General features: G+C 37.4%; 1 long non-coding RNA gene across 4 annotated transcripts in view; it reads right to left on the bottom strand.

Annotated features, from left to right (window-relative positions):
- The window catches only part of LOC147599454 (uncharacterized), a 28296-nt gene that overhangs the window by 11707 nt on the left and 4491 nt on the right, over positions 1-12098 (bottom strand). For all 4 annotated transcript variants that reach the window (XR_015259537.1, XR_015259536.1, XR_015259535.1 and 1 more), the window contains exon 2: positions 9746-9829. This is a non-coding gene — a long non-coding RNA (uncharacterized LOC147599454). The remainder of the gene's footprint in view (positions 1-9745; positions 9830-12098) is intronic.

Consider the following 12098-nt stretch of genomic DNA (forward strand, 5'->3'; position numbering starts at 1 on the left):
AGATAAGTTGTTGCCAGATAACTTTTTATTTTAAACTTCCCACTAGAAGACTGCATACATTTTCAAAAAAGACTTGTAAGCAATACTACTTGCTATTCTCCAGAACTGCTGGAATGTTGTATCTCAACAGTCTTTAATTGTCCTCCCCATTAAAGATTAGATGAATCAAAGAAAGAGAAAGATGCATGTCACAGGGCAGCTGGGAAACAAAGTGGTAATCCACTTTATTCTTTAAGGAACTTGCTGATTTGTGATGGTGCTCGCATTTGATGTGTCTCAGACGCTTACAATTTTGGACCAGATAGCCTCTATAAAATAATGTCAGAGGGGCAACTGAGGATCTCTGCAACTACTGCAACATGAGCTGAGTGTTAATTTTCTTCCTTCTTTTACAGGCCATGAGGAAAACAGGGTTGCTAGCCAGAAAAGTGCAATGTTCATAATATTATAATGGCATGTCAGTATGCTGAGAAGTGAGCAGCTCTTAATTCTGATTTTGTTTGTTTTGGACAGCAAAAGCAGACTGTTTATGCTGCAAGCGTGCTAGCAAAACTCTTCCTAGGTAGACACATCTGTGAGATTTTACAGATGTCTAGAACAAATGTACAAATGCTATGAGTAGTAAGAATGCAAAACCGAAAAAAAATTCAATTAGAACCAGTTTTTCCTAGTGGTAAAGGATATGTATGTATGTATGTATGTGCTTTTGGAGAGCATGCCCTTCTACGATGAGTTTCTCTACTGGTTACAGAGAGTCTTTTTCCTTCTTTGTTCCCCATGGCCCATAGCAAAGAAGGGAGGCAGATGCCTGAGATGAAGGAGCATGGTATTTGCAGGTGGGACCTTCTCTCACAGGTGTGAAGTTTACTGTGTATGGACACCTAGGTTTGCTTGGCCCAGGAATATTAGTCAGGTTTACTCCTGCCATTCCAATGCCTCATTCTTCATCAATACAGTTTGTTCATTTGTTGTTTTTTGTTTGGTTGGGTTTTTTTTTTTTTGTACCTCTCCAGTATTAGTAGGCATTAAAGATAATTTTTCTTGTCAATATTCCAGTTACGTCCAATGCTAGCAGGAGTTCTGGCTTATGACGATGTCCCTCATCTAACCAATGTTGATGCCTTGTAAACAGTTGAAAGTGTTGAAAGAACAAGGGAAGCATGCCCATTTCCATTTCAAGGATAGAAAACTGAGGCATCAGAAGGCTATGGACCCTTACAGAACAAAACATTTTCCAAATATGTTGCAAAACATTAGAACTGAGTCCACACTGCAGTAATGTCTGGCAGTCTTGTGGTGTTTGGCTTATCTTTGCTTCATCCTTCCTCACAGAGGTATGAAAGTGTAAAGTAAGAACAAAGAGCAAGACTGAAAACTGGAGGCTAAAACTGTCTCTAATGTCTGTCAGAGACCACCCCTGAGATTGCCTTTGCAGCGTGACCTGCCTTCCCGAGGCTTTGAACCTCTTGGCACTGCTTTGGGCATAAACGGAGCGTGTTCTGGTAAACACGCACTGGGGTAGCAGCCTGCAGAAGGGCAGTAGATGTGTGTGCTTAGGTGGGTTGTGCTTGTAAGTGCTCTGGAGATAGCTCACTCAGAGCCCTTTAGACAGAGTCCAAGTACATAGATGTGTGCAAAACTCACAGCAGAGCTGACTATTTCACCTCAGTTTTTCTAGTTCAGTGTCACTGAGTCCTGTGACTTCCCTGAATCATGTGAGTCTGGTGAGGACTGGTACCAGCCTTGTGAAGTTATGAGAAGTTCCAGCCCCGCTGTGGATTTCAGCCCTCCACAGGACAAAAGTCTTCTGAAAAAGATGCTTTCCTTCTTTCTGCACTGCTAGAAGCAGTGGCAACAGTAAGGCTAGGCCAGGAAGCAGAACTAACTCCCTGTTACAGAGAAGAATGAAAAGAGCTCTTGAATTCAAGGTCAAGTAAACTTGAGAATGGTGGTAATATGACATATGCTATCCCCTTATCTTTTGGGGAGAGCTGAGGGAGTAGAAACAAACAGTCTTCCCTAAGGGACAGATCTAATCCTTAAACAAGATTATTATTTTTTCTTTTGGTGTAATCTCGGAGCTTTGATTCAATGATTTTGAGGCTACACAGGTGTAGCTAACAATGGATATTCCCTGTTACTGCCTTACTGCTTCAGCATTTTTTCCAAATGATGCACTTTCACCAACAAGGTAATTCTGGCATTCGTGCAAATCTCTCTCTTGTGTTTAACTTAAATCTCAGAGCTAGTAAAGCATTTAACATCTGCTTAAGCATATTTCAATTACTCACCTAGGAGACTTGACTAAGTTGTTTCTGTAGAGCCATAATTTGAGCCCTTTACTGCTTTAAATCCAATGCCTTTGTAGTTGTTGCTCATTATAATCTAAAATTTGCTGTAATATTGTTGTATATATTTTTTTATTGTGCATTTTCTTTTAAAACCACATTATTTCCTCATTAACGCTTAGCTCTATGAAGAGAATTAAATGGCATAAAGCATCATACTTGAATATTCAGGTACTCCAGAAGAGTTAAAAACTGGAATTAATGGAGCTGGATAAGAAGAGTAACTTTACCAACCAGGAGCTAGGACAGGCTCCAAAGCCGAACTGGTCTGTTGCTGAACTCCTCAAAGGTGTTATGATGTGGTAGAAAGAGAAGATAACATAGAATCTATTTATGGGCTAATTTAAATTCAAGACCAGATCTAAAAGACAGACCAGGCGAGTCATGTGCAGCTCATAGCAGGGCCACTTTTTTGTTTTATTTTTTCTTAAGGGAGATTCTAAAACTTCTTTTTCTTCTTCTTTCTGGCTGCATACCATGCTGGAAGGAGCAGTGCTCCTCTCATGTGGTTTGAAATATCCAGCCACTTGGCCAATGATCTCATGCACCAGGGCAGTGACGTGCTTTGCTTGCATTAGTGTATTAGCACGCTGCATACAGCTATTCATTTTCTTTAACCATTCACAGCTCACCACTGTGGTGTGTGTTTTTAATATATTCTAGTGGAAATCTTGAACATTGTTTTATTGTCACTTTCTGGCTTTCTTAGAAATGTTTCAGGATTACATTTTTAATAAGGTCTCTTCAAAACTTTTTCTGGGAGTTTATTACTGTAGGTGTGGGAGCGCAGGCTGGCAAAACTGAAATGCAATCCACTCCTCTCTGCTGCATCTCTGATTTCCTGGGTGCCTTTATTTACAAAAACATGTGGTAGAAAAATAACAGACCCCAAATCCTTCAGATTTGAGTTATGAACCCCCTTCATGAGGACATAACAGGGTTCCTTAACGCTCCCATATCTATTTCTGTCCTTGAACGGAATAAATTAAGTGGCTATATGATAATGCATTTAATGCAGAGTAACTTTTCCAGAAATTAAGGTCTTACCCATTACCTCTGTGCAGTACTTTGCACTGTTATGCTAAATTTAGTACCAGATTTTTCTACCATGGGATACTGATGTAATACATACAGATGAACACTGCCCTTGGCCTGATTCAGTGCACTAGGGCTAACCTTTTCGTTGGTTTGTGTTTTTCCTAGAGTTTAACTGAATATAAAGTTTTCAGTTTAAAAAAAGCAAGGATTTATTCCACATTCACATTACATCACTCCATGTGACTCCTTCTGTGGCTATTTTTGTAGCCTGTGGTCGTATCACTTAGTTCCTAGAATCAGGATGATAAATTTTAACACAGAACATTTATTTAGCTGGTGAACTTCTGTATTTTTTGACTGCAGAGTTCCTCATTTTACTTCTCTTTTGAGCCTAGCTTTTCTGTAAACTGTCTGTTCGCTATGCTGGGTGGAGTCTGCTATACTTTCCAGAATACCTGCATGGGAAAATGTTATTTCTCTCTCTTCTTCCCATCCTCTATTTTTGTCCTCTTTTTTTTTTTTTTTTTTTTTTTTTCTTCTGTAAGCAGTCTGGGATGACAATGCTGTGTGCTTTAAACTTGCTTTTTAAAAACATGCTGTGCACTTTAATGCTGTTTTGTGTTGCCAAGCAAAGTACTGTGTATAAACAAAACCTCTGAGACCACCATCTTTTTATATACTCTATGTATCTTTATTGCAGAAGTTAACACCCAAGATGTTTATTTAAATAACAAAGATTTTCAGGTTACTTGCAAAAATTTTTTTAACCCTTCAAATTAAACTGGATGGTATTTCTGCTTCACTGTATAAACTTTTCTAAGTATTTTTATGTCATATTGCTATTTTTATTCCTCCAGTTTCTGGGTGTTGGAGAAACAACTGTGTGTTTATCCCACTTAATTAAACAAAGGTCAAGCAAGGCAAAACATGCACTCTCCAGAATTTTGTGAAGGAACATAAGAGCATCACTAAATCTGAGCCACGATTTTTCTTAAAAGCCTAGGCAGTCTTGGATTAGCAGATCAAGATTCCGACAACTACGGAACATTCAGAGAGTAAATCTGGATCTAAATATTGTGTCCTAAACCCTTTTCAAATTAGGAGATGCACATGATTTAAATGATAAGTAATGTATATCAATAGATAGATTACTTATTCTTCTTGGCCAAACTGGGATTAGTCAGAACCCTGTACTTTAGGGACATTTTGGAGGCAGAAAATCTGCTCATTTGGTATTTCAGTAATTGGACTAAGAGGAAAGTAATCGACTAGCCATTCAGGATGGAAATCACGCAAAATCAGATCAGCACAGATCAGAAATAGGACATGGATGAAAATATCTTGAAATTACTTAACTGAGATGCTATCACTTAAAAGTGACAAACTGTGATAATATTTTTGTAATATTGGCTGCATTTTGTAAAAGTAGAAATTAATTTCGAAACTACTGTATATACACCTTTTTGGTAGGAATTTGCTGTGTAATTCTAGTACAAACCTAAGGATAAACTGCAGAACAAAAGAGCACTATTAGCTGCAAGAAGTCATTTGTCAAAAAGGCTAAGTTTTTTTCTAAATGAGAATTAAAAACCTCTTGGCTCTAGTATTGTAAATATAAAATCATCCTAAGGTGAACACAAAACCCAAAAGGCAACTTACAGAAAGCCTGAAACTATAAAAGACTTTCAAATGCACAGAAATAGAAAATCAGCCTCAAATTCAGAAAAACCTTACATGGATTGCTGTAACATGGGAGGTCATATTAGGGGAAAACACTTTTTTGTTTGTTTACAGCACTCTTCCTAATCATCTATCACTGGATTCATTGTGGTTTGTGAAGTGCTGTGAGAATCTAGACTAGGAAATGCCTATGCACCAGAGTACCTACTTTCCGAGTTTGCCTAATTCTTTCTCAATTCTATCTTTTTAGTCCCCACAAGATGACTATATAGGCATGTGAGATGTACTTGTCTTATAAAAATAACTTTATTTTTCTCTGTCATCCTTTTTATTTCCCCAGCTGAAGAGTCCTAATCTAGTTAGTTGCTTATCACGTAAAAGCTGTTTAAGATCTCTAAAAATCTCTGCTGCCCTTTTCTGTTCCTTTTAAAATTTCATTAAACGTATTTTGGCACAGGAATAGATCTGCATGCTGTATTAAAAATGTGGGCACATCTGCGATTTAGACAATGCAATAAGTACTCTCCTCTGTTTTGTTCTCAGCTCTCATCCTAAATTCCTAACATTGTTTCTTGTCTTAACCATTGCTGAACACTGAGCTGGTGTTTTTAGGGAGTATATCCTACATCTCTTTATCTATCTGGTCGACAAGAGCTAAACCCAAACCCCTTACTGTTAGCATATGATGTAGGCTGTCATTTCCTAGACGGTTGCTTTGCGTTCATTTGCATAAAGTGTAACCTACTGTTTCATAATCTAATATTGCGCTTTTTCAATGTATGTGTTTTAGTCTCAACTACCTTGAAAATTTGTGTTTATCAGCAAACTTTCTTGCCTTCCTAGTTATTACTATTGTTCTTTTAACATGTGGAATTTATGAACAATAGACCAAAAAAACTGATTTAGCAACTTCAGCTCTGACCTGCGGCTCATGTCAGTGTGATAAATAGATGAGTAAGAATGTATGGCCTTTGAGATATACTTTGCATATGCAAAAAGATACTCTTTCTGGAATCACGGAGCTTCTAACTGCAGCTGCAGTTTCACAAACCAAATAACTGGAGCCGTAGGCTGTTGCCAAACAGGGAGGTTGCAGTGTCTGTGCACCTCATCCACCAGTTTGGCCCTCCTGCGCCTTCCCTTGCATTGATCAAGAAGTGCTGGGATTGAGAGATTAGTCATGAAAATATAACAATCTGACTTCCCATGCAGTGTTATGACTGCGAGATCCAGTATGAAAGAAGGGGCAGAAATGTGCTGCTGGGCTGAAAGGGGGGGGAAAAGGGGTTTTTCCCTTTGGCAGCAGAGTATAATTAGGCTGCGTTACATGTATTGTCAAATGGCTACTAAGCCTGAAAGCGTAGCAGTGCTCCTACTTTTTCTTTACACAGGAGAAACCTCTGTACAGAGAACTTAACCAAGTCCACAGGTTTTCTCCATGTGAGAGTCAGGAATGTAGCCCAAATGCTGGCGCAGTGTGACACTAACTCTAGACAAAAAAAAAAACATGAACTACCATTCACATTATTAGACCTGTGACTTGCTTTTCTAGTTAGAATAACTTGCAAAACTCTTTTAGCCTAATTCTGTAACTTCTATGAATCAAAAAGCCCCCTTCAACCTCTTAATGCCAAGTGCATTTATCTATTTATAATTCTCAGTGGGAAAGCATACTGGGTGGCATACATCTAATGCAGCGCTGGTGATGCAACACTGGAACTGGTGGCAGTACCGAAGGAAGGCAGAGTGATTAAGGCTGCCTGATAACAGTGGCCTTTTTGGTGTTTATTTACTCTTGTAATATCAATGGGAAATCAGAATAACAAGTTCAGGTTAAGCTTAGAAATAAAGCAGTTTGGACTGTTTGAAGATAGATGCTAATGTAACCAAAAGGAATTGTCTAGCCTATCAATAGCTGCTGCAGTATGACATACGGACATTCCTTTATTCAAAAATGCTAATGAAGACCAAGGGTGTTACACCTTGCAGTAAATAGCTGTGGTAAGAATAGTATTTATATACCTCATTGCTTTGAAAGTTTTCTACTACATTAAGTTATTGTGAAAGAATAATTCTCTGTTCTTTCCTTCTATGGTAACAGTTTTATCGAAACCACTATTCTTGCTTTTCCTTGGGTGAGGAATGCAGTATTCAATGTGAAAACTACCTATTTTTACGGGAAAATAATTGATATTTTTAATAACCTACATAAATAATTACAAATAATACTGCACAACTCTGGCTACCTAGCATTTTATATCCTAGTCAAGTCTTTTTTTTAGAAAACATTATTTTCAGTATGTTCTTGTCTTTTTGAAAGATTGCTTAGGTTTCTGGCCCAGGAGAACAATTGAATTTACTCAGGGTTATAAAATTCTACAGTACTAGCTGCTTCCAAGCAGCACTTTCTTACCAAGAACTAAACTGTGAAGTAAAGGTAATTAGAACATAATGGCTTTTTGTCAAATTCCAAGGTAAGTTTCCTTGGCAAGAATCATCTCAAATGTTTCATTTACATTGTTCTACAGCAGTTCCACTTTCCTCTAGAAAAAGCTATTTTATAGAAAGGGAGTCTTAGCGATCCTTACTTCTTGATTATTTTATTATTTATTGTTCTATATCACTATGCAGCAGTAGCGTATTTTCTTGTAAATTATTTCCGTTACTCACAAAGCCACACAAAGATTTGGAGCTTTCCTCAGAGAATTCCTAACTTCCTATAAAAACAAGCAACAAAAAGCTACCAGGAAAAGTAACCAGAAGATTTTTAATCACTTGAGTCTATTTCTTATCCTAAGAGAAACCAGGATTTTCCATGTTTAAGTTACATACTGAAGTGAATTACACGGCCTGCATTAAACTAAATAAATGTATGGCCTATTATTTTATATGAACTACAGTGTGTCAAATATGAGAACAGATCCTATTTCTTACCCATACTCAAAGACTTCCTAGGATTGCTAGAGAAATGGAAATTATTCTTGAATAGGCCTGTTTTTCGCTTTTGGTTGCTTCGATGTGAGATTTCATTGTATTTTTCAAATGTGTGAACTAGCTGCCATCTCTCACTCCTTTTGATAAGTGGAAACTTCTTAAATCTCATGTTTTAAAGATAAAATACTGGCTAACATGTACAATAATTCAGCCTGTGTCTATAATCACCAATACATATTTAAGAATAAGCGTAATTGACTGTATGTTACCAAATGCTAAACGAAGCTTGGAGTGGCGGGGAAGGCAAATCATTTTGCTTGCATTCTTGTCTGCTAAAAGCGTGATCCTACTTGAAAACTTGATAAATCAAAATCCTTTACTTGGGGAAATAACTCTGTTGCTTTGTACTGAATGCTTCACACAAATACTTAGTTAAAATACCTAATTTTGAAGTCTGGGGTCTTGAAAGCTACAAAAAGTTAAAAGAATTTACCTAGAGAATGTTGGGTCAAGTATAAGAGACTTAGGTGTAAAGCATCTGAAGACTGCATGCACCAGTGTAAGAAATATTTAGTCATATTGCTTCTTATACGGCCTTCACAAGAGGAGGAAAAAATCCACTTTAGTTTATTTTCAAAGGAGGTGCCATCTGTCAAGTATGTCCTGGGGAGATGTCTCGGCTATTGATCCTCCTCAGATAGCAATAATGCTTCTGAGTTTCACCCTTCCTGCCTCAGGAAAGATTTAACTTTAATTGCAAACCATCATAAAGCACGATTACTGCAAGTAATACTTTGGTTAGAATTAAGACCTCCAGTTGGATTTATAAGTAAATATATATTATATACTGTTGGGGGGGGGGAGCTTTTTTTTTTTTTCCATTTCCTGTCTGAAAGTTAGTGTGTGAACACAGAATCAGGTTACTCTAACTCACAAAGACGTTAGAAACACTTACCTTATGAAAAACAGGGCTTTAGTGCCCCCCCCCAAAAGACTGCTTTTTTATTTCATTCTGCCTTACTATCAAACAAAACTGATGTCTCAGCAATAGTGTTTTGGCAGTTACTGAAGTTCTTATGTCACTGTTCCATTAAGGTGAAATGCAGAAGAAAGGCTTACATAATTTGTTGCTAATGGAAAGCTTCTGTCTCCACCAGAAATAAGTCTGAAGTTAAGGAATGTCTGAATAAATTAATCTGAATACATCTGAGTATTAGATATACATCTTGAAAGTATAAAAAATACTCTGGTACAACCAGACATGTCGATGCTCATTTCTCTGCAATTGCTGAAAGATTTAACAAATCTACTAACGCAGCATACTACAGTTTTGCAGTGAGGCATAGCAATAGACTCGTATGTTTGCATTCCTTTGACCTGATGTCTTTGCTAATTACTGTTCAAGTAATTTAGTTGTTTTGCTCATAGCATTGTTTTGGGTTTTTATTATCTTGCAAAAAGAAATTTTTAAAAAGTTCTTACAAAAATAAGACCAAAATGAATATAATCTTGTATTAGAAGCTTTAAACATGATTAAATTGACTTTTCCATTGGAGGAAACGCATATCCTGATGGATATAATCAATGCGATTACCTCTGTCCAGTCTAAGAGAAATGAATTTGTAACAACAACAACAAAGCCTTAACAAATGACATGAAACATCTGACCAAAACATCCCCCACCTTTGTAATGAGAGACTAAATTAGGCATATACACATGCAATTCTCTCTTTAAAATAGCATACCTACACTGGTGTATCATCCTGCAGAGCTTCACGTTGGTGGAATCTACCACTGCGCTCTGCTGCTGACAAGAATAATGCTGGTACCTGTAACAGAGATAGGGTCCATTAGCGTACACTGAAATCTTCCAGTGCACCTCAGCCTAGCCCTGAAATGCTTCGTACCAGCATGCTTTACACAGATCTGTTACAAACTTGCACAGCTACCAAGCTTAATCAGCTTATTAATAAAACTCTTCCGCTGTTGTCCTATTTTCATTAGTGTACTGTTTCTGAAGCTATGTGCTTACCACATAATTTTTGATTGTCGTACCCTTCGAAGCATGATTTGCTATACATGACACTGAAGTGCAAAGTATCAAAGGCTCGCTAAAACACGGGTACGTTGCCAAAGGTAATGTATGCCTTTGATAGCTTATCTTTGTTTATCTGAATGTTTGAGATGAACTTGAAAGACAATGGATAAATAGGCTTGTGCTAAAAGCCAAATACTTTTTTTTTTTCTCTTACTTTGCATAGCTTTTTATAACATAATACAGTAAATGAGAGTTCCATTTCTCTTAGTACATGAATGTACGCACATGGCTAAAACAGACTTTTCATTTGTCCTCTTGCTAGATACACTGAGCCTTTGAACGATGCCAGGTATTGATAACCTGATACCTATACTCTAATTAGTCTGGCTTTATCTGGGAAGAGCAGTGCTGGAGAGCAGCTTGGGTAGGTATGCTGGCCAGACTGCTTTGGCTTCCCTTGTCTCTTAGAATCTACCTCTGATAAAAGCAGAGTGTGAGGTCAGAATGACGTGCATGTTTCTGTACACAATATACATGTATGACAATAAGGATAGGTTCCTCATCAAAATTATTTTTAAAAAGTCTGGATTTTTTTAATGAAGAATCACAACACGGGATTTATGAAAAGATAAAGGGAAGTTTGTAATTTTTTCTTTTGCCTAGAATCCCTCCGTATATTTTGAACATACACTCAGATATAGTCAGATACGGATGTGCATGTACACCCATCTTCCTATTTTACTCTGTCGCTACTGATTCAATACTTGTGATTCTTCACAGAAAACTGAAATTTTGCTGTCATCCTAATGTACATTATCACAGTGAATAACTTCTAGAGAAACCAAGTGTTGAATGCAGTTCGGTTACCACACACTAGAAATTCTCCATGCAGAGGAGAAGTAATGCATAGCTTGCGGTGATGCCAAATCAGATGATCAGTCTCTTCATGTAGCTCTGGATCAGGTATAATAAAACGTCTTCTGCAGCTGAGCAATACATATTCAGGCTAGGTTCTGAAAATGTTTGTCAGGAAAGAGCTATTTATGCTTTGTTATTTTTAAACTGCAGTACCTAGCTCTGAATAGATTTTATTGTGGTTAGACTTTTTCAGAAAGTCAGAATAAACCCAATAAACCAGTTTGGTTAGGTTTCAAAAATAGAATACATGTATAAATCAAAGTGCTGTATTTATTGCTTATGAAGTAGAAATGGCTGTTCAAATAGCAACAAACTAAAGCCTAGTTTTTTGGTGGGTTTTTTTTTTTCCCCCTTGCGGAGCTCCAATAATGCTTATTCAGACTGAGTATTTATTCACTGTGCAGGTGGCACCCATCAGTTCAGCATCTCCAGATTTATAAAAAAATCATTCTAAAATTATTTTCCTAGTTTGATATTCTCAGTATACAGCAGTATACCAGCTGACTTAATATGTTTGTCTCATGCTCCTCTTTAAAGTTTCCTAAGTTCTGTCCATGACGAAAGGAATGTTACCCAGATTCTTGATCCTATTGGGAGTCTGACTGCTATCCCTCCAATACATTTCCAACTACAGGGAGAAACCACTGCTATGGTCACCTGATAAAATACAACTTTACCTGACAGACATAATTTAAGAGACCACTTTGAAACCACGTTGCTTTAGTGCTATTTTAATTTTTTAAATTTTTTTTTCAGTTAGCTTTGCTGCATTGTTACTGCATTTGCAAACAAACAGGTAGCCAAGGTCTGTAACAGCAAATGAGTCAATGGACATGGGCTGAGTCATGCAGCAGGGACAATCATCTATAAGCAGGACTCGTGCTTTGAATCTCAGGTTTCAAAGTTATGACCAGCATTCTTATATGTCACAACTTCTTTTCACCCTAGAAGAAAATTAAATCTTGGCAATAAGTATGCAAATTAGTATCTAAAATTCAGGAAAGCAACTTAACTCATCCTGTCTGGAGAAGAGTCTGAGAGAACTGGATGGGGTAGTGCAGTGCCTCTGAATTTTCCTAGAAGCAAACTGCATTGCACTGAAATTGGAGAAGCAGAAACTCTCTGCTGCACTGCATATAACA

Source organism: Chlamydotis macqueenii, chromosome 10, assembly GCF_036417535.1.
Source record: "Chlamydotis macqueenii isolate bChlMac1 chromosome 10, bChlMac1.mat, whole genome shotgun sequence".
Lineage (NCBI taxonomy): Eukaryota > Metazoa > Chordata > Aves > Otidiformes > Otididae > Chlamydotis > Chlamydotis macqueenii.